We start from the raw sequence: 21367 nt of genomic DNA on the forward strand, positions 1-21367 counted from the left end.
ACATTCTTGCAAAAGGAAATCATGTTCATCTTGCATTCATCACACTCAAAAGTCACAATGCATATTATCACTTAATCAACATTATTAAATGCAATTTCATTACAAACAACTAAGGGAAAACACTAACCGAAACCGATTGTGTGTAAGTGTGTGTCCGAGATGGAATGATGGTCTAGCTACACGTCTTCTCCTTCCAAATCGGCTCCAAGAATGCAAGGTGTGGTGATGTCTTAGGGTTTTAGTGAGGGAGAGAGTGAGAGTGAGTGTGTGAGAGTGAGTGTGAGGGAATGTTTGGGGGTTTGAGTGTCCAAAATAGGAAGGTGTCGGTTTATGTGGGGGTTTTATAACCCATTCAAGGGCCATGCACCCTAATGGGTTTCCGAGTGGGCTCAAGGAGGTGCGGCCCAAACGACCCAACCGGTTCGGTTTACTCGAGGCCGGGTGGTCTCGAGTCGGGTCCATTATGGTCTCGGTTCACTATCATACATATATATAATACACATACTTAATACAAAGATCACATAACTTGTTAGGATAAATTCACGAACTTTCATTTAGTTAATACATATACACATAATGCTAAACAAGGTGGTTGCTCGGGAAAACCTAGAGTGTCACATTATCCCCAAGTTTTAAGAACTTTCGTCCCGAAAGTTAAGGCAGCCACTGTCAAGCTAGTATGAATGAAAGTGTTTCAACGGGGTGTCACATATCTCGCGATGTAAACGCTGAACTTATGTTTTCAAATTATGAAATGTTTGGTATTTGAAGTTATTTTTATGAGCATGTAGTATGTTTACCTTTCGTATGCAATGAGAACCTTTCATGATCACACCTCGTGCTTCCGCCGCAGAAAGGGGTGTGACAATTAAGGTTGGCATCCTACCCAAGGAGGATGGCTGTACATATCCTACCCAAGGAGGATATGTAGGTTCCGATTTAGTACTTAACCCATTCCCAACCACCCGGAATCCCATGCCTTAGAAAGTGTGTGAACTCAACTCGGTTTACTCGGTTTGTTTAGTTACCCGTTATCCAAGTTAATCAACCAATCCTACCGTGGTTACCAAAGAATATAAGTTTCATGATTAAGCAAGTCATACGTTTTCACACAGTCTTTCACATAAGATTACACAGTTTGCATGCAGCACATACCGAATTATCACACCAGGCCACATCCCATGTATATATATATATATATATATATATATATATATATATATATATATATATATATATATATATATATCTATACTATATATAATATACATATCCAAAGGACTTCTTAAGGTCATTGAAATTTTCTTAAAGCACTTCTAAAGCATGATGTACAAGTCTTTTAAGCACCAGAAAACTTCATTTTCCACTTGTACCCTTTCCCCTAAACTAAATACACGCACACACAAAAAACTAGGGTTTCTCATCTCTCGTTTGATTTTGTCCGCCGCTCATCTTCTCATCCTCTCTCTCTATGGCGATTCCTGGCGATTCATCAGGCCTCTCTCTCGGATCTCGCCAGATCTCTCACCAGATCTATGAGGATTTCACCAGATCGATGAAGGTAACCTCTTGTTCTCTCTCTCTCTCTCTCTCTCAAATTCATCAACAACGCTGAACCGGACTTTATCTTTTTGTTAATGTTACATATCGTAAGAGCTTGTGAAGGTGTTGACTGAATTATGGATTGTTTTTGCCCTAATTCAAAGTTACGTTTCTGACACTATTTTTTGCGTTGTTTGAAGTTTTTTCAGGTTTCAATAGATAGGGTTTTGATCGATTGGTAGATCCTTTGTAATAATCTATTTACCAAGGTTAGATTTCTAGCATTTTTTTCTGATACGGTTGGTTTATTTTGAGTTTCAGTGTTATTTTTTGTGATTAGGTTATATTCATCTTTGGTTTTATATGTTTGGCTTTATGCAGCCCAATATTGGTCCGCAAATTAATGCATCAACAGTTGGGAAAGCTCTGGTTGTGGATATCTGTTGGAGCACTCCTTGGGTTTTTGATTATCTTCAACATATTCTTTATCGTAGCACTAACTTCCCTGAATCGTACGTATACGTTGGCATCACATTTTCTTCCTCAGTCTCTTGCTTTAGATTTGACTCTATGAATCTTTTCTTTCAGCCCCGGTGTGATGCTAAACCTGTGATCAGAGAGGAAAATGATATAAAGAATTCAAAAAATAACAGCTTACAGTAGGCTCAGCTGGTAATGGTCAGATTGTTTTTTGTAAGAAATTAGCAGTTTTATATATGAGTTATACTCATTCAGTAACAATATACTTTAAGGGATGGTCAATCACATGAGCTTTGGTGGACTTCCCGTGAAAACTGAGACAGCTGAAGAAGCTGATGAACTTATGAGAGTAGATGAAAAGGCATCTGAAGTTGGTAATTTAACTGATACACTTCACATTACCTGTTTTTTATTACTTCGATGACAAGTTTGATTTTGTTATTTCAGAGGTAGAAGTTCTTTCAGCCCCTCCAAAGTTAGTTTACTGTAAATTAATCTTGCGGTGAGGAATTTGATTCTAGCTCTAAAAGCTCGCTGACCTAATAGTAATGATTTTGTTTATCTAAATGCAGCTTCACTAGAAAGCTATTGGTGGCTGTAGCAGACAAGTGGGATAGTCATGTTCTGGTCATGGACAAAGTTGCTCCACAAAACTGGAAGGTTTAAACAACATGCTTGGTTATTATGTTATCTTTATAGCAAACTCAGTTTTTAGCAAAATCAGTTGATCTGTTGTAAAGTGGTTTAATCAAATAGAAGAAACAAGTGACATAGTTGGTTTTGAGAAAGACCAGTTAATCTGTCTTTTAACTATTATATTTATCAGTTTTTTCATGTGGTTTTTTGTTATTTCAATCTAATTTAGAAGTTATTGATATACACAAGGTTTAAAAAAACGGAAACGAGTTTCGAGGCGTTTTCCCTTCGCCTCACGAGGCGTAAGCCTCGAGGCGAACCGAGGCGTAAGCCCGAGGCGGAATTAAAAAAATAAATATAAAATTGTATATCTTATAAAATAATAATACTAACTAAATTCATCATCAAAATCATCAAAAACAAACATAAAAAAGACATAAATTGCTTGAAATTGACATAAAAAGTCAAAAACAAATATCAGAAACCCCTGAGGCGCAGCTTTTTTAGCGCCTCAGCCTCTTTGAGGCGCATGTACACTAGAAACCCCCTGAGGCGTGCCTCAGAGTCGTTTTTTGGGCGTTTCGCCTTGAGGCGCGCCTCGAGGCGCACGCCTCAGCCGTTTTTTAAAACCATGGATATACAGAATGGAGTCAGCTTACAGGACATGGGTCAGACAGAAGAAAGAAGGGGTTAAATCAGTTGATTTGGATGATCTTTGTAGGGAGCTTCAAACTGCTTTAGGCACAACAAAGTGGCAGGTTGGTTTATCTTAAAGATCAGCTAATCCAAATTAATTTGTGATTAATATATGTTTAAACCAGAGACCCATTATTCTGCTTCTTTTCATTTTTCATTTGCTGAGAAAATAACCAGAGACAAGAAAAAGTGTGTTTGTGAGAGAGAGAGAGAGAGCGACGGGAAGGAGAGTCCTTGGAGAAGGTAGAGGTGGCAAAGGGAACTAGGGTTCTAGCGACGAATGTCTATCTAGGTACTCATTGAGAGTTTGAGACCTCGAATCCATCTATTGCTTAACGAATCAGGTAATTTTACTTCCCCATACTCGATTTTAGGCTGATATACGTTGCCGGCGACTTGATTATGTGCTTAGAATGGTTTTGGTAAATTGTAGGGATAATCTTGACAGGTTATAAAGCTGGAGCCTCATATACGGATGAATGGGTCAAACGGTTCAAACTGGTCAGATGTGTTGCAGCACTGGGTCATCCAGTCACGTTATTTTCTGTTTTATTGGGTCTAAATAAAATGATTTTGTTTTCAGTTGACCCACCCAAAACTTCAATGTTCGTTCTTAACAACGAAGAGATCACCTGCAGGCTACATACGCAAGTTTTGAGGGGACGGGATGACGGTGGTCAGGCATCACTCTGGAGCATATTTCCAAAAGCAGTTGTCTATTGTCATGTTAAAGAGGCCAAGCAAAATGTATCAAGTTAATTTGGCACACAAAGCGGAAGGAGGGAGGTAACTCTTATCTTTTAATATTAGAAAACTTATCTTTTATTATTTAAGAAAGCTTGTTCATAAAAGAACTCCAACTGCCCGAAAAAACTTAGAAACTTCGGCACACCCGACAAGAAAGTACTGTGGCACCTGCCTTAAAATAGACATGGGAATGTGCTTGAGTTCATAGTAATTGTTTCTTGAAACCATCTGCAGCCTAATGACTTCAAGAACTCCAACACAAACCATGCTGAATATCGAAATGAAGAGGCCAGTCCTGATTCGTTGAAGCTGGGTCAACCCATTTTATTGACCTGTGAGTCTCCTGGCCACGCGAACTATAACACGGTCGTATACAGGGACCCAGAATACTACGCTTATAGTGTCGAAAATCCCGAGTGAAGCTGGTGGAATCTCGAATAGGTTACTCATTTGTGAGTAAACTGTGGCGAACATGATACCCGTGGCCCAATATTGGAAGCAACCGTAACACTGCTTTCAGTTCCTCAACCTGACTCACTGAGCAAAGCCTCCATGGGTCTATCGACCCGTTTGTATGATCCGTGGGTGCAACCACAGCTGCCTTATCCAAAAAACTGTAAGTGAACAAGATGTTGATGAATTTATGATCAGTATTTTGACCTGTTTTACCAAAACAATGATTAAATGATTTTACAAGTAATGACCTACCCAAAATCTAAAGAGTGATTGATCTTGCTAGCATCTGAAGTCTCGTATAAGAGTGAACTATCAGACGACACCTCGATATTTTTCTTTCAAAAAGAAGCAACCGCCACCTCGCAGAGACGAACGAGCGGGCTGCCACCTGGCAACTGGTTCCAATAAAATTAGATCATTTGATGTAGTTAACTATATAGTAGTCACAAGCGCCCTAGAGCGTAGACGCAAGCCTAGGCTCTTAGGGCGAGGCGAGGCACAACCAAATCGCCTCAAACACACTCAGGTGCTAAAAACGCTCTGCACCAGCCTGAGTGGACCTGAACGAGCCTTGTGGTTCCTTTGTTTGACTTGAATCCACTCTATAGTCATCTGCCAAATTTCATTAAAACCGCACTAAAAAATACATAACAAATAAAAAAATATATTAGATCTATCATATCTGTGATGATCAGTATTTTACTCTTAGTAAAAGATAGTTCCAGTGATTGTGTTGACTATCACATAGGTAATCGAACCATTTAAGATAAGTAGTATAGTATCTTCTGGAGGTAAGAAGAGTTAACTTCAATAAGTTATTGAAACTATTAACAGGCTTCTCAACGTGACCTGGTTTTGGGGTTGTTCATGTAGGTAAGTTGTGGCGTTTCATTGGTAACTAAAATGAAAGCGTGTTGCTATTTTTCTAAAAAAACAAAGTATGTATTCCTTTTTTGGTAGTTTTTAAAGTTGGATTAGCAAGTGTTGATTTTTGTTGAAAATACAACTAAAGATATATGCCAAGAATTAAGTATAACTGGGTAAATGTATAAATATAATACATGCTTTTATACATTTATTTTTATCTTTAACTTCAATAATATATTAAAAAATCTTGTAGGAAGTGAGCTTTTGGCTATTCCAGGGGTGATTAGTTTTATGCATCATATCCTACAAGGGAGTGAGTTTTTGACTGATACCTTAAGGCGAGATTTTGCATAACGAGGGTTTCTTATTTCTGTAGCCACTGGTGTTTCTAAGACTACACAAGGGTAAGGAATGGTAACTCACACAAACATGGAAGCTTGTGGATGAATATTCTGATGATGTAGTCCTTGCCTCCTTGGCTTGGCTCTAAACCCATCAAGAATGCGACACCATTCAAGGGAGGTAGATTGCACACAAATGGAAGAGTGAAAATCGGTCACAACTCAACATCTTGTAATGATGGCCAAAGGACAATCGGCATCATAGACTGGATGAGATTTTTTTCTTTCTATTTTTACTTTAATTTGGTCCGTCTTTGGGTTTTTAACAACTAAACTTGGACTGTCTTTTGGTTTGTTTAACTTTCTATTTAAGTTTGATATTATGTGGTATTTCGACTTTTGAGCGGAGAAAGAAATAGTTGTTTGGTTTACATACGAACTGATTCAGAAATGGTTGCTTTATTTTAGTTTAGTGCTGATGTTCATTTTGGGTAATTAACAATAAGTATGAAAATACTTGCAGATGTTGATCGTTGTGATCAATTTGAAGTTTGTTTTTATTATTGCCATTCCATAATGATGATTATAGAATCAAGTTACAAAAAAGTAGGTTGGCTAATCACTGTATTTTGGTTAACTGTTGCATTTCAGTTTGATGCTGCTGGTGTTTTTCGTTTATCCTTTATTGCCTGCGAGATCTCAAAAAACATGCTGGAAATATTATTGCAGTTATTATTGTTATTTAATATGAAGTTTGTCTATAATATTGACATAATATGAAGTGGGTTAGTATGATGGTGAGATGGCCTTTATTATTGCGTTTTTTATGTAGTTTTCTACTCTCAAAATGATAATTGTTTAGTTGAGACGGCCTTTATTATTGCCATCTTAAATTATTCATATTATCTATTGAAAAACCAGGATTTTTAATGGGTTGTCATGTGCTCAAATTTAGATCTTAATCTGTTGGCCATTGTGTTGGTGGAATTTATAAGTAGAAAGTGACATTGTAGTTGCTGATGTCTTCGATCAATAATAAAGTTTACCCAAAAAGTCAAAATAATAGGCCGGATTGAAGTATAGATGATCACGTTTAAGTTAATAAATAAAAGTAGTACAAACCAACATTAGTGTTAGATTTCATAAGTGTTACAAAACTAATACCATAAATCCTAAACTTCTTACTACCCAACGTTAAGCTCCAAACCTATTACTTTTAACATACCAAAGGGTTCATTTACGTAATTAACTCCTACATTTATTTACTTCTGTTTGTTTTATTATGTCCTAATGTTATTCTTGTTTTAAAATAAGTGGGTGTTTGGGATTCCTTTTGAAAATGACTCTTGGAGCTAATTTTAACTTATTAACTTCTTAGAAGTTAAAAGAAATCCCAAACATCATATCATCTGAGGACTTTTGAAGTCAAAAGGAATCCCAAACACCCCTTGAAAAGGACTTTTATGCCTTCAAAAAGGAGAAATTGAGAAGTAACAATTTCTTACTTATTCCTTTTGAGAGTCAGAAGTCAAAAGGAATGCCAAACACCCCCTAACCCACCACGAGACGCCTGATAAACTAACGGTAAACGAGTATCCATGGCAGGAGTTTCGGGTTCACTGTTGCATTGAAGGTTATCTGGGTTTCTCGGTTGATCATTTTATATGGTTCCAGATCCATTGTTTTTGATGTATTGAGGGTTGACGGGTTTCTCAGCAGGAGTTTCGGGTTCACTGATGCATTGAAAGTTTCGGGACTGAGGCGCTATAAAAAACGTGTAGATTAAAATTGTATTAGCATTGTTTTTCGATCATAAATAACAAAATAGTAATTTATGAAAAGTTCACAAAAAAGTATTTGTCATCTAATTACATTTCCGTTTGAAAACAATATATCAAGATATGATCAAAGAACTAAAAAAATAGTTTCATATTGCAAAGTTTCACCCTTAGATTTACTAACAAGTGTTGTGTTTTCCGTTGCATTGTGAAGTTGGTTTTGGTTTTGGCCCAAAACCGAACCGCCCTGTACATAGCCGTAACTCACCAACCTAAGTGATATGTTTCCCGCCGCATCGCGCGGGTAAACGACTAGTATATATATATATTAGTATTTGTCAACCAGTAAAGTTATCATATACAATTCTAAAATCCCCAATACGAACCAACTTCGAAACACTAACCAGCCCATTTCAGTTTATGAGGAATCAGTAACATAACCTACCTATCAACATCAACAATCCCATGGATGCCTATCCTGCCCACTGTTATACCAATCGATTAACTACCAGGATCATATTCAATCATTACCAATCCAAAGAAAACACATCAATTATTACCGGACTTTCCTACGTGAACTAGGTGTTACAAACATGCATAAATATACCTCCGTAGGACAGGCCCACACTTCAAACATCACAGAGACGAAACATCAAGTTTCCTGTTCTCAACTTATGTTACTTCAACTTATGTTACTTGATCTTCACAAAACATGCAATTAATGTAAACATCATCATATAGTAACAAACTATTCATGTTCAGCTTCACAATGAAACTTTCAAGGTTTCGTCGATAAGGGTCACAACGAAAGGTCAAGGATTCGTTGACATGGGTCACGACGAAACCTTAAGGGTTTCGTCGATGTAAAGGTTTCGTCGAAGTGAAGAGGTTTCGTCGAGAATCATATTGGCCATCACGGTGTCTCTGCAAACCCTAATATGCACAGTTATCTTATCACATAATACACTCAACAGTTTCTGGTTTTATCATGCAAGTACAGCATCATCGTTTATATTCTCAATCAATCTATCAATAATCATCATTAATCATCATAACATTATCATTCATAATAAAAGTTAGCATGAATCGTTATAGCAACCCTAATAGTTCATCAATCAGGCACAATACCGTAATCAAATACAAGTCTAATCTAATGATGACCCTAGAAACATAACTTCAGATTATACATAACAGGTTTCAATAACAACATTAGTAATTCAACAAAACTACAAGAACTCGAATCTAACAGAATGCTAACCAGTAAAAAGGATGACAACAGATGCACAAGAAATCTTCTAGTGGACCAATGGGTGTTGCCGACTGTGAGTTGAGGGAATTAGGGTTCGAATAATTGTGTGGATGCAAGATAATTATAACCGACACATGGCTGGGCCTCACTTGGGCCGGAAGCCCACCTCGTCGAGTGATGATTTTTGTCAACAGGGAGGGTTCGTCGATGGTGATAAGGTTCGTCGGGTGAGCAAGTGGATGCATTAATAATTTCAAACAATTAAAAAAAATGTTCTTAACTCTAACCAAACAATAACAAGTGTATAAATCATATAGTGCAAGTTATGTGACACAATTACAATGTAAACAATTACCATGCAAACAAGTTATGCAAGCACAATTGTGACACAATTAACGTGTCGAGGAAACACCTTGAAAACTCGGGTTGTCACATCATCCCCAACTTGAAAGAAATTTCGTTCTGAAATTTAGCACGTAGTTACTAAGGAAGCTGGTTAAGTTGCGTGGTTTTCCTGGTTTTCCTTGGGTGTCACTTCATTCCCCCGTTGGTTTGGAATTTCGTCCCGAAATTCCGCAGTAGCTTCAACCTCAGCAGTGGTTTCATTGATCTCGAACAATGGGGATATGTGAGTTTCATTTGGTTTCCTCGTTCCCAGGTAACCTCTGGGTCACGACGGGAGTTCCTACGAACTCGAACAATGGGTATCTTGGTGCGTTTGAGAATCTTGACCTCCCAGTCCAAAATTTCCACTGATTCTTTGATAAATCGCAACTGACCATCGATGGTGAGCTCCTTGAAAGGAACTGTGAGGGTTTCATTTGACAGACACTTCTTCAGATTCGACCCACGGAATATGTTGTGAACTCCACTGAGTTCTTCGGGTAGATTCAATCTGTAGGCTACCTTGCCAAATCTCTCTGTGATTTCGAAAGGTTCAACATATCGTGGTTTGAGTTTCGTCTCATATACCAAAACGAAATACACCTTCCCAAGGTGAGACTTTAGGTAGTACTCGATCCCCAACATGGAACTGGAGTGGTTTCTTACGCTTAACAGCGTAGCTTTTCTAGCGGTCACGAACTGCCGCCATTCGTTGTCGTACATGAGCAATCTCCTCTACTGTATATGACGAATTTTGGGCCAGTGATTTGGCCATTTCCAACTTCTGCCCAACAAGGAGATGATTGGCACCTCCGTCCGTGCAATGCCTCAAACGGAGCAGCCTGAATGCTGGTGTGGTAACTGTTGTTATACGGAAGTTCTACTAAAGTGAGATGTCTTCTCCGACTGTCGCCAAAGTCGATTTCACGTGCTCGAAGCATGTCTTCAAGGGTTTGGATGGTGCGCTCAGTCTGCCCATCCGTCTGTGGATGATATACTCTGCTCATGTCTAAACGTGAGCCAAAGGATTTGTGCACTGCTTGCCACAAATCAGATACAAATCGTGGGTTGCGATTAGAGGTAATGAAGGTTGGCACCCCGTGCCTATCAACCGCTTCCTTCAGGTAGATGACTGCAAGTGTAGAGAACTTATTCGTTTCTTTGATGGCTAGAAAGTGTGCTGGTTGCACAAGACAATCAATGAGTATCCAGGTGATGGTGTTTCTGTTTTGAGTTGTAAGTAGACTATCGACCAAATCCATGACAGTCTGTTTCTATTTCCATGTGAGGGTTGCTTGTTGCTGATGCTATACCTTGACTTTCCACAAGTCGATCCATCATTCACATACTTAACTAGATGAGCCTTCATGTCCGATTACCATTACAAGGTGTATAAATCCTAACGCCTCTCATCAAAACCCAGACGACTAGAATGTCGACACTGGTGTGCTTGCTCAACGCGAGTTCCCTACAGTTGCTGTGTAATGAGACCCGCATTCGTTTCATGAAGTAACGAGTATCATCCGACTGGTCAAAGGTTGCTTCTCCACGCCCCGCATGGGTTCAACTTGAAGATTCCTCTTCCTTCAGTTCTCCAGTTTGAACAGGGCGAGTCTGATCCTGGTAAGTTAGAGTCGATAGCGAGCTGCAGAGCTCGTGTATGTTCAGGTTTCACAGTCGCATTCATCCAGAAATTCCATCCAGCGATGACATTGTATGCATTAGCTCTTTCGATCATCGGTACATGGGAGGCCCTTGTGATCGGGCTAAATAACACATCTGGTACCGTCCAAGTGATGCCTCCATCCAATAATCCCAAAGTCATGGTTTTCACCGTCAGTCTAGTGTGTCACGCAGTTCCTCTTTGTGACTCTTTCACGTATGTCATCACTCTCTCATGTTGCGTCGTAGTGCAGCTGGAACGCTGATTAGGACCACAAGGATATACCACTGAATCACCCGTATCCTCGGGTAAACGATGCTCAGAGCATTGCAGAGTCGGGATTCGAAAGCTGAAAGGACGTCCTCATGTACTGCCTTTCACGAACACAACACCCTGTTGTGCTAGAGAGATTTAAGTTGCGCGACCTTCGCAAATCCTGTGATTTATCTGTGATAGCATCAAGTGAGACCAAGAAGTTGCTGTATCCACGAAGGACTCTTTGGTGTCGATCAGTTTCCAACCAACATGGAGTTTAGCGAGATCTACGTGTATTTCCACTTCGCTGATTGTATATCCAAAAGGTACCTCTCTAACCTAGAAATTACGTTTAACAAGACTTTGAGCGGAGTAGCCCCTCCCTCAGGAGTTCTAAAATAAGATACAAATGCCACCCATGGTGTTCCATTCTCCTGTTCAGGATTCAGAATGTTGTCAACAAATGCGGTCGATTAATGTGATCCCTGAAGCTGCTGATGTGTTGGTCAACTAAATGGTCATGGTGTATAACGTTGAAATGGCTGCATTAGATTCGGCGTGCTGTTCTGAGAGCATTCTCCCCTTGGACTACCATTTGATGATAGTTCGCTCACTAGCCAATACTCGAATTGAAGTTTGTTCCTCGCAACTGGTCGACATGTTGTCAATATGTGGTCGGGGCAAACGGTTCTTGACTGTCACCCTGTCGAGTTCTCGATAATCAGTATGCATACGAAATGGTTCATCTTTTCTGGTATAACTGAGGCTCCCCAAAGCGAAAAACTAGATCTGATGAAACTCAAGCCCAATAATTCCTGAAGTTGATTAGGCAGTTCCTGCAACCTTCCTGGTGTAAGATAATAAGATATACTAGTAACAAGGGCTACTTCTGACATGATACCGATCTGATATTCCACCTGACGATACGAAGGTAAACCTGACAGTTCTTCTGGTAGCACTTAGGGAGAAATCACGAACAATTGGTGGATCCTCGATCCTCCTTTCCTTAGCCTTGACATTAGTATCAAGTGTTAATATTGCGGGGTAATCCTTCCGTAGACACTCCTGGCTTTTCTTGCTAAAATGACGCTAACCGTTGTGCCACTCTAGTGCGTTAGAACAGATAACAATCCTCCACGAAGGAGAGGGATACGTGGAATTGTCTCCACACGGGGTACATCTATCAAGAATAACAGAAGAAAGGTCGATGCCGAACACTTGTCTCACAAGGTCATGTTCGCATTTAAATGATTATATGGGGTTTCCATTGTCTAGCCATCGGCCGATTCCACAACAGGTTCAAACTCTTAAGAGCATCAGGGTCGAACGGAATAGACACGAAGCGGATTGCTACTCATACCAGCTATCATGTCGTTAAAGTCCTGACGTCGCTCAAGCCAATTCTAAATGCCCTTCCAAGAGCACCATTTCTGGTGTTGCTGATTTCATCACCAGGTTTCCAAGTACTGGCGTTGTTCCTTTGATCGTTGACCTCTTAACTTAACTACGACCAATCCATGTTGTAGGCACCTTTATTTCCTTACTGATAGCTAGGGTTACGAGCACCTTGTTGTCGTTGTGATTGCTACCCCCAATGTCGTTGCTCGAAACGAAGCCCTACGATTCTTCACCATCATAGTTCATCTTTTCACATCCTGAGCCACGTCCTAAAGCACTACTCACTGCGCTGGCAGTTACGCATACCACACTAAGGTCAATTATCATCACTTATGCCTCGATTGATTCGTAAAAGTTGACTCCCATGGGTCGCTGACAATGGTTAAGGATTTGATTGAAGCTAATTCGCTGGTGTTCATTGACGGTAATCAGGGTCGTCAAAGTACTGAGGTCGGTAAAGTGCTACGCTCATCCTCCTGTCCATTGATGTTGCAAGTGGTTCGTGTAATACTCAGTATGTTGTGGGAGTGTTGTAGAAGTGATCGCACTTCAGAATCTGAGGCGTCAATACGTAAAGTTCCAGCAAGCGAAGAAAGGTGAGAAAGTTATCGATTAATCATTCGATACTGCGACATCCAACACATGGACGTTCGTATAAGCACCTAACATTCTACATGGTGCGCTGAGCTCAGAGGGGTGTTCAGGTAACACTCGATAGCATCGAGTTTCGAAGGGATCCAAAGATAAATGAAAAGTTCACGTTTGAGTTTGAGTAGGGGACAATTACTGTTATGACCCCTATAGGTTTGTTATGTTTCACATCGATCAAATAATGGAACGGAACCCCTTTTTCACTTGTTAAGCCTCACTGGGACTTGCATGCACCCCACATTATTATTATGTGTGCACCCACAATAATATTGTCATTTGCATGCCCATCTCAGCTCCTCTTAACTCATGTCAAATGGTTCCTCCAACTCGAGTAGCAAACAAAGAGTATCACGAAGCGTAAGTCATGAAGTTTTAGGGAAATACCACCCTATCAGTCACATAACACATGCAAGTATACGTGAATTCATACTGTCGTGCTAAACGTGCAATCACATGTAATATCATATGTAGGTGTTTACTAGTTATGCAGTACAATGAGTATACGAGAAACGAACCTTGCAATCTGGAGCTGAGTATCATGGTCGTATTCACGTCTTCAGAACTGTTTGGTTATAGTCTGGTTTTACAAAAATGTTTTCCCCTTTTTAAATAAAACCAAGTTCACTATAACCAATGGCTCTGATACCAATCTGTCACACCCCCAAAATACCACAAGCGGAAACCCCCGCGAGGAGTGTGACGTACCAGGATCTAGCCACCAATCATATTGAACTCATAGGTATATTTGAATAAAACTTTCATTTATTAACATAAAGTATTACAACATTACAAATAAATTAAAGTGTACAACGGAAGCATATTTCATTCGTTAGGTGTTTATAAGCCACATGTAAAATCCATTAGTCTTGTGTTGCGATTCCATGTATCCCGACCCATGACCACTCCAGCCTCCCAGACAGCAAGTTCCAATAATATGCACCTAAAGACCTGCAAGGCATGTATCAACGAGTCAACAACAAAGTTGAGCGAGTTCACAGTTGGGTGTTCGTTTTAAGTTGTTTCCGAAAACATAGTTTGTTTTTAGTTGGCTTACTTGCCGTGGGGGTTACCCCATAGTTGAAAATATGATTAACAGTTCCTTCTTTGCCACACCCTAACCAGTGTTTTTATTTCCCAATCCATATCCATAATCAGTGGGGGCTTCCCCATGTGAACCACTAGACCGTTACCATATCGACAACTGATGAACACTAGTTGTGCCCTACGTCAATGTCTATCATCATTGACAGTTTGCCATAATCCATTAGTACACGCCCGTTCGAACGACACGGTGTGAGGTTTGTCAAACCTAATAGCGCTATTAACTAATGACCTACTCGCCATCAGCCTCGGCGATTAAGTCGATATAAAATGAGGGACTTCATGATTGAGTTTTTGTCTAGTAAGTTGTAAGGTTGTTGTCCTACCAAAGGAGGACGAACGTACGTATTCTACCCAAGGAGAATACGCAGGATTAAGGTTGGCATCCTACCCAAGGAGGATGGCCGTACATATCCTACCCAAGGAGGATATGTAGGTTTCGTTTTAGTACTTAACCTATTCCCAGCCACCGGGAATCCCATGCCTTAGAAAGTGTGTGAACTCACCTCGGTTTGCTCGGTTTGTTTAGTTACCCGTTATACAAGTTAATCAACCAATCCTACCGTGGTTACCAAAGAATATCAGTTTCATGATTAAGCAAGTCATACGTTTTCACACAGTCTTTCACATAAGATTACACAGTTTGCATGCAGCACATACCGAATTATCACACCAGGCCACATCCCATGTATATATATATTAGTATTTGTCAACCAGTAAAGTTATAGTATTTGTCAACCAGTAAAGTTATCATATACAATTCTAAAAACCCCAATACGAACCAACTTCCAAACACTAACCAACCCATTTCAGTTTATGAGGAATCAGTAACATAACTTACCTATCAACATCAAGAATCCCATGGATGCCTATCCTGCCCACTGTTATACCAATCGATTAACTACCAGGATCATATTCAATCATTACCAATCCAAAGAAAACACATCAATTATTACCGGACTTTCCTACGTGAACTAGGTGTTACAAACATGCATAAATATACCTCCGTAGGACAGGCCCACACTTCAAACATCACAGAGACGAAACATCAAGTTTCCTGTTCTCAACTAAGGTTACTTGATCTTCACAAAACATGCAATTAATGTAAACATCATCATCTACTAACCTACTGTTCATGTTCAGCTTCACGACGAAACTTTCAAGGTTTCATCGATAAGGGTCACGACGAAAGGTCAAGAATTCGTCGACATGGGTCACGACGAAACCTTAAGGGTTTCGTCGACGTAAAGGTTTCTTGAAGTGAAGAGGTTTCGCCGAGAATCATATTGGCCATCATGGTGTCTCTGCAAACCCTAATATGCACAGTTATCTTATCACAGAATACACTCAACAGTTTCTGGTTTTATCATGCAAGTACATCATCATCGTTTATATCCTCAATCAGTCTATCAATAATCATCAATAATCACCATTAATCATCATAACATTATCATTCATCATAAAAGTTAGCATGAATCGTTATAGCAACCCTAATAGTTCATCAATCAGGCACAATACCGTAATCAAATACAAGTCTAATCTAATGATGACCCTAGAAACACAACTTCAGATTATACATAACAGGTTTCAATAACAACATTAGTAATTCAACAAAACTACAAGAACTCGAATCTAACAGAATGCTAACCAGTAAAAAGGATGACCACAGATGCACAAGAAATCTTCTAGTGGACCAATGGGTGTTGCCGACTGTGAGTTGAGGGAATTAGGGTTCGAATAATTGTGTGGGTGCAAGATAATTATAACCGACACATGGCTGGGCCTCACTTGGGCCGGAAGCCCACCTTGGCGAAACTTCACAGTAACTAGGAAACCTCTCAGGTTTCGTCGAGTGATGATTTTTGTCAACAGGGAGGGTCCGTCGATGGTGATAAGGTTCGTTGGGTGAGTAAGTGGATGCATTAATAATTTCAAACAATTAAAAAAAAATTTCTTAACTCTAACCAAACAATAACAAGTGTATAAATCATATAGTGCAAGTTATGTGACACATTTACAATGTAAACAATTACCATGCAAACAAGTTATGCAAGGATAATTGTGACACAATTAACGTGTCGAGGAAAGACCTTGAAAACTCGAGTTGTCACAATGTAGCTAATGTTAATGAACGTATTTTAGTCCCGTTGTACAAACCAAATGTCATACCAAATGTAAACATGTTATGAGAAAACAATGTACTAAGTATGCTAAGTTAACATACAAAGCAGAAAAGTCATGTAAATCAATGTGCTAGCATGCTCAGTAAACATACATAGCAGAAAAGTAATGTAAAACAATGTACTATGTATGCCAAGTAAACATACATAGCATAAAAACTAATGTAAATCAATGCGCTAGTATGCCAAGTAAACACACATAGCAAAAGAAGAAGTAATGTAAATCAATGTGCTAGCATGCTAAGTAAACATACATAGCAAAACATAATGAAATCATGTACTATAATTGTACTAATGAACATAGCAAGCATATGATGTGAAAACATAGAAAGCATGAAAGTAACAAGTAGGCACATGTGTTTCACCCCAAAATGTTTGAAAACAGTAAATGAGGGGTCTATGTACTCACTTGAGATTGCTCAATAGACTTTAGATATCCACCAAGCAAAGCTAGAAGATCACGGATTCAAACGGCACCTAATATAGGTAACTACGTAAATAAACGGACCTATTCGGAGGATCGGGTAGTATGAGGGTTTGTAAACCAAATGAGTGTACGAACTCATGTAATATGGTTTAACAAAGCCTACATACTAAAACGAAACTTATCCTAAGTGCTTTTGACCCGTTACGACCCGTTTAGGTAGCTTATGCTTCTATAACGCGTCGTTCACGTAAAACACGTTCGGACAGCCTAACTAGTCCTATGACAAGTACAATATGCCTTAATATGTCTAATATAGTTGCCAAATCAGTTTAGATGTCAAAAGTTATGTTACTTATACTTAAAATGAATTTTGGCGTGAAAAGTTGGTAATTTTCCTAAGGCATATAATTTACGCATCATACAACTACTTAAACGACGTGACCATAAGGTATAACCTCGGAAGGTTATTCCCTATACAACCATGGTCACCTAAAGTGTTTGGTCGGATCCTAATGATCGACCAAATGGGTCGGGTTCGAAAGCATAAGCGATTGTTTAGATCGCTTACCTTTACGACCCTAGACAAGCACAAATCTAAAAAGTGACGAGCTAAACATGTTAAAACATGTTTAACGAGGTTTGAAAACAGGTTTGGTATCAAAACAAACGGTTTTGATACCTAAAAGTAGTTTGGTGACAAAATACGCAAGAATACGCATTTTGGCCAAAACTACGACTCGTCACTGAGCCTAGATAACGTGGTAATCAGTAGGTATAGTCACTAGGGACTATAACCATCGTGATTACGCTCACGTTATGAAGTTCAAACGAACTTCGCATTGACCATAAACTGGTCAATGCTAAAAGTCAAACGCAGTTTGACTTTAACGCTAAAAACGAATAAAAAGAACGAAGGAATACTTACAAAGGGTCCCCCACAAGATTTGATCTGATTTACTCTCACGTATGAAGCATAAACTTCAACTTAGAGAGCAGAAATCAGATTCAAATATGGGTTTGAGCAAAGACATGGGGGGTATTTATAGATATGGCACAACCGTTAAGATCGTTCGTCGAATAACGTGCTTCGATGTAGGCCGTACACATGGGCCCCTTGTTTTGCAAAACCATGGGCACCCCTAATTTAAGCCCATGGTATGTTAAAAACCATTTGCAACTGAAAATATGAGTTGGAAATAGCTGGAACCAACTGAAAAAAGATTCTGTTGTAGATCTGAAGATCCTCGCGGCCTGCGTAAGTCACCACAGTAGTCTACGCGGCCCGCCTGGGCTGCACAGCTCAACAACAACTTTGCAGATTTACAGTTTCAGTCCCTGAATGTGTTTTAAGCTCATTTCGACACTTCTAAGGCCCGTTAAGCCAACCTTAAGGCCCCAAAATGATGCCTAAACATTGTGGACATGAAACATGCTCAAAAATATGCAAGATGTCGGTTCGTTTGGTCGTACGATCGCGACATTTGCTTAATTACGACGAAATGCGCACAAGCGCGAAAAACGATCCAAATTGCGCGACGAATGGACTTTTATTATGGAAAACACTAAAATAAAATATTTTAATGCTTACATAAATTTTTGGATGCCCGGATGTATTCAGAACGTAAGTTATGCGCGAAAATGCAAACTTATGCACTTTTTGACGCTTTTAGTCCCTGAATGAGCATAAAGTTTATTTTAGCACACCGAACCCCTAAAATCCTATTTCTAAGCTATGTAAAGGATGTTTAAGGTGTGTTTAACGTATGGTCATGTTCCGGAATGTTCGTTGCAGTTCATATTAACATACTTTCGTAGTTTGTTGAATTTAGTCCCTGTAAGCGAATAAACTTGATTTTGCCATACCAAAGCCTTCAAAACTTATTTCTAAGTTATGTAAAGGTTATTTAAGGTATGTTAAGCATAAATCGATGTTCCGGAGTATTTTTCCCGTTAAACTGATTACGTTTATGCACCAGTTTGCGTGTAACTCTACAGAAAGCGATATAGAGTTTGAAATTGAATAAAAGTCAAAACATGAAAAATGTCAAACATAAACAAACAAATATTGGGATCAAATAACTTTATTTCATTGATAACTGAACTGTTTACAATGATTACAAGCACAGATGTCACAGTCTCCCTTACTTGTGGAAATTTCGTCCCGAAATTATTTAGAGGAAACTTGTGAGAAAAGATGCGGATACTTCGCCTTCATTTGATCTTCACGTTCCCAAGTAAACTCGTGTCCACGTTTAGATTCCCAGGGAACTTTGACCAAAGGAATGCGCTTGCGTTTAAGCCATTTGACTTAACGATCCATAATTTCCACATGTTTCTCAACAAAATGCAGTGTTTTATCAACACGAATTTCGTCAAGTGGTATGTGGAGGTTCTCATCAGCTAAACACTTTTTGAGGTTAGACACGTGGAAGGTTGGATGAACATTTCCAAGTTCAAGAGGTAACTCAAGTCTGTAGGATACCTTACCGATTCTTTTGACGATCTTGAATGGTCCAACGTATCTAGGTGCAAGTTTTCCTTTCTTTCCAAATCTGATCACACCTTTCCAAGGTGAGACCTTAAGTAATACATGATCACCGACTTGAAATTCCAAGGGCTTGCGTCGTCAGTCCGCGTAACTCTTTTGACGGCTTCGAGCTGTCTGAAGGTTATCACGAACTTTCTTAACCTTATCAGTTGTCTCTAGAATGAGGTCAGGTCCAGTAAGCTGAGCCTCACTGTAGGATCGTGCGTTGACCCGAACGAGTCATTCAGAGAAGTTTTGATCTGATTCAGATTCGGAAAATAAGAAACAGACTTAGACACAGCTTGTATTTCACTTTAAACACTCTTCTGATTGATTTAACAACGATTACATGCAGAAATCACAACGGCAGCACTTCGGTATGAGAATCAAGAACTGTTACATTTGATTTCGCTCCAACCCTATATATAGACTAGGTGATTCCGCTTGAACATGGCATGGGACATTTCAAGCGGAATTTATAAATTGTGATTCCGCTTGAAAGTGTCTTGTGCCATTTCAAGCGGAATTAAGTCATTCCAAGCGAAATCACCTTTAATCCTTTCTAACACTATTTTCTCGTACAACTTACCCTGATCTAACATTCTAGAACAAGACTCAATACAAGACGAAGTCGACAGATGCAAGCAATAACAGACTCCCCCTCAGATGTTGACGAGTCGTAAGTGTCGAGTCTTCGCATCTTCAATCTTTATCAGTCTTTGGGCTTTTAGAATATCTTCTCTTCTAGAATCTTGACCAGGCTCTTGAGCTTTCTAATTCTCTTGATTAGATCTCTTGATTCCTTAAGTTCATTAGCATCATCTGCTTTTCATAGGTTCACGATCGTTGCCTGGCTCATACTGAGCTCAGAAACGAAACCTGGCTTTTATCCCAAGATCACCTAGCTCTATTCTCAAATTTAGAGTCCTCAGGTATCTGAACCTAGCTCTTCAAGATGTTGTTCCAAGATCATGATCTGGCTCTCATCCAGCTCGGGTTATATGCACAATCTCTTCCTCAAAGTAAATTTCACAAATTTAATCATTCATTAAAAATTAGATATTCAGACTCCCCCTCAAATTTAATCAGAATGATTTATCAATAAAAATTCTGATGAATAACTTGTAAATTTGTTTTAAACACATTTGCTTTAAGAACACAGACTCCCCCTCACAAAATGGTCATCATGTTTAGCACACGGAATTTTGAAAATTAGCTCTTCAACATCAGTTGTCTAAAATCCTTTTGAATTTTTCAAAATTTATGCTAAAACACACTTAAAATATTTTTGGAATTTTATACAACAGAAATGAAATGCAATAAAGAAATATTTACAGACACTATTTTTGTGAGTTTGTGTAAGAGGATCATATCAGTTTATGAGACAAATCACCAACACCGTTAAGCTTCATGTCATTTTAAGTTTTAAACAATTCACTTAGATTGTCAGTATATTGGTCCATTTAAATTTTCACACAAAGTTCAAATTTTTTCGAGATACGAGTTAATGTCTTAAGCACTTAAACTTATTCGTGTGTCCCACCACTTGAATATACTCCCGTATCCAGATCCCAATATTCAGTCTTACAGGTGAGTATACCTAGATGATATCTGTAAGGGGTTAGATGCGAAACCGTGAGAGCTCAGGTCAGAACTTCCATTCAGCAGAAAGATGACGGTTCGACTGTTGGTGTGTCCCCTTTAGAGGATCTTTTCTTCAACAGCAATGATTATCAATTTTATTGTTTCATCATTTTTGCTGAGGGCGGTGCTATATTTCAAGCATTTGCAGAAAAGTATTATACGAGGACTAGGTCAGAATTTCCATTCAGCAGAAGTCCCGGGATAATACCCCAGATATCACTGAGTATAAAGACCTAGTATCTCGGAAAGAGGGACCTTTCAAACAAGATTTCGGGGGTTACCCATATATCCAAGAAATTGTTCCCCACGATATAAGCAAGTTTGAATTTAGGTTTATATCTCGCC

The 21367-nt window shown here is 39.1% G+C and overlaps 1 long non-coding RNA gene across 14 annotated transcripts; it reads left to right on the forward strand.

Annotated features, from left to right (window-relative positions):
• The first annotated feature begins 1396 nt into the window (after nt 1-1396).
• Nucleotides 1397-6590, forward strand: LOC110916789. Of its 14 annotated transcripts, none has more exons than XR_004884350.1 (13): nt 1397-1561; nt 1743-1811; nt 1924-2054; nt 2131-2214; nt 2295-2396; nt 2470-2524; nt 2595-2682; nt 3302-3416; nt 3532-3698; nt 3788-3855; nt 3938-4140; nt 4336-4717; nt 5678-6237. It is a non-coding gene; the product is annotated as an uncharacterized LOC110916789 (long non-coding RNA). The 14 variants fall into 14 exon arrangements; XR_002580003.2 differs by having other exon boundaries at nt 3993-4140; XR_004884348.1 differs by having other exon boundaries at nt 3993-4140; nt 5801-6237.
• Nucleotides 6591-21367: the final 14777 nt, after the last annotated feature.

The sequence above is a fragment of the Helianthus annuus genome, chromosome 16 (genome assembly GCF_002127325.2).
Source record: "Helianthus annuus cultivar XRQ/B chromosome 16, HanXRQr2.0-SUNRISE, whole genome shotgun sequence".
In the NCBI taxonomy this organism is placed as follows: Eukaryota; Viridiplantae; Streptophyta; class Magnoliopsida; order Asterales; family Asteraceae; genus Helianthus; species Helianthus annuus.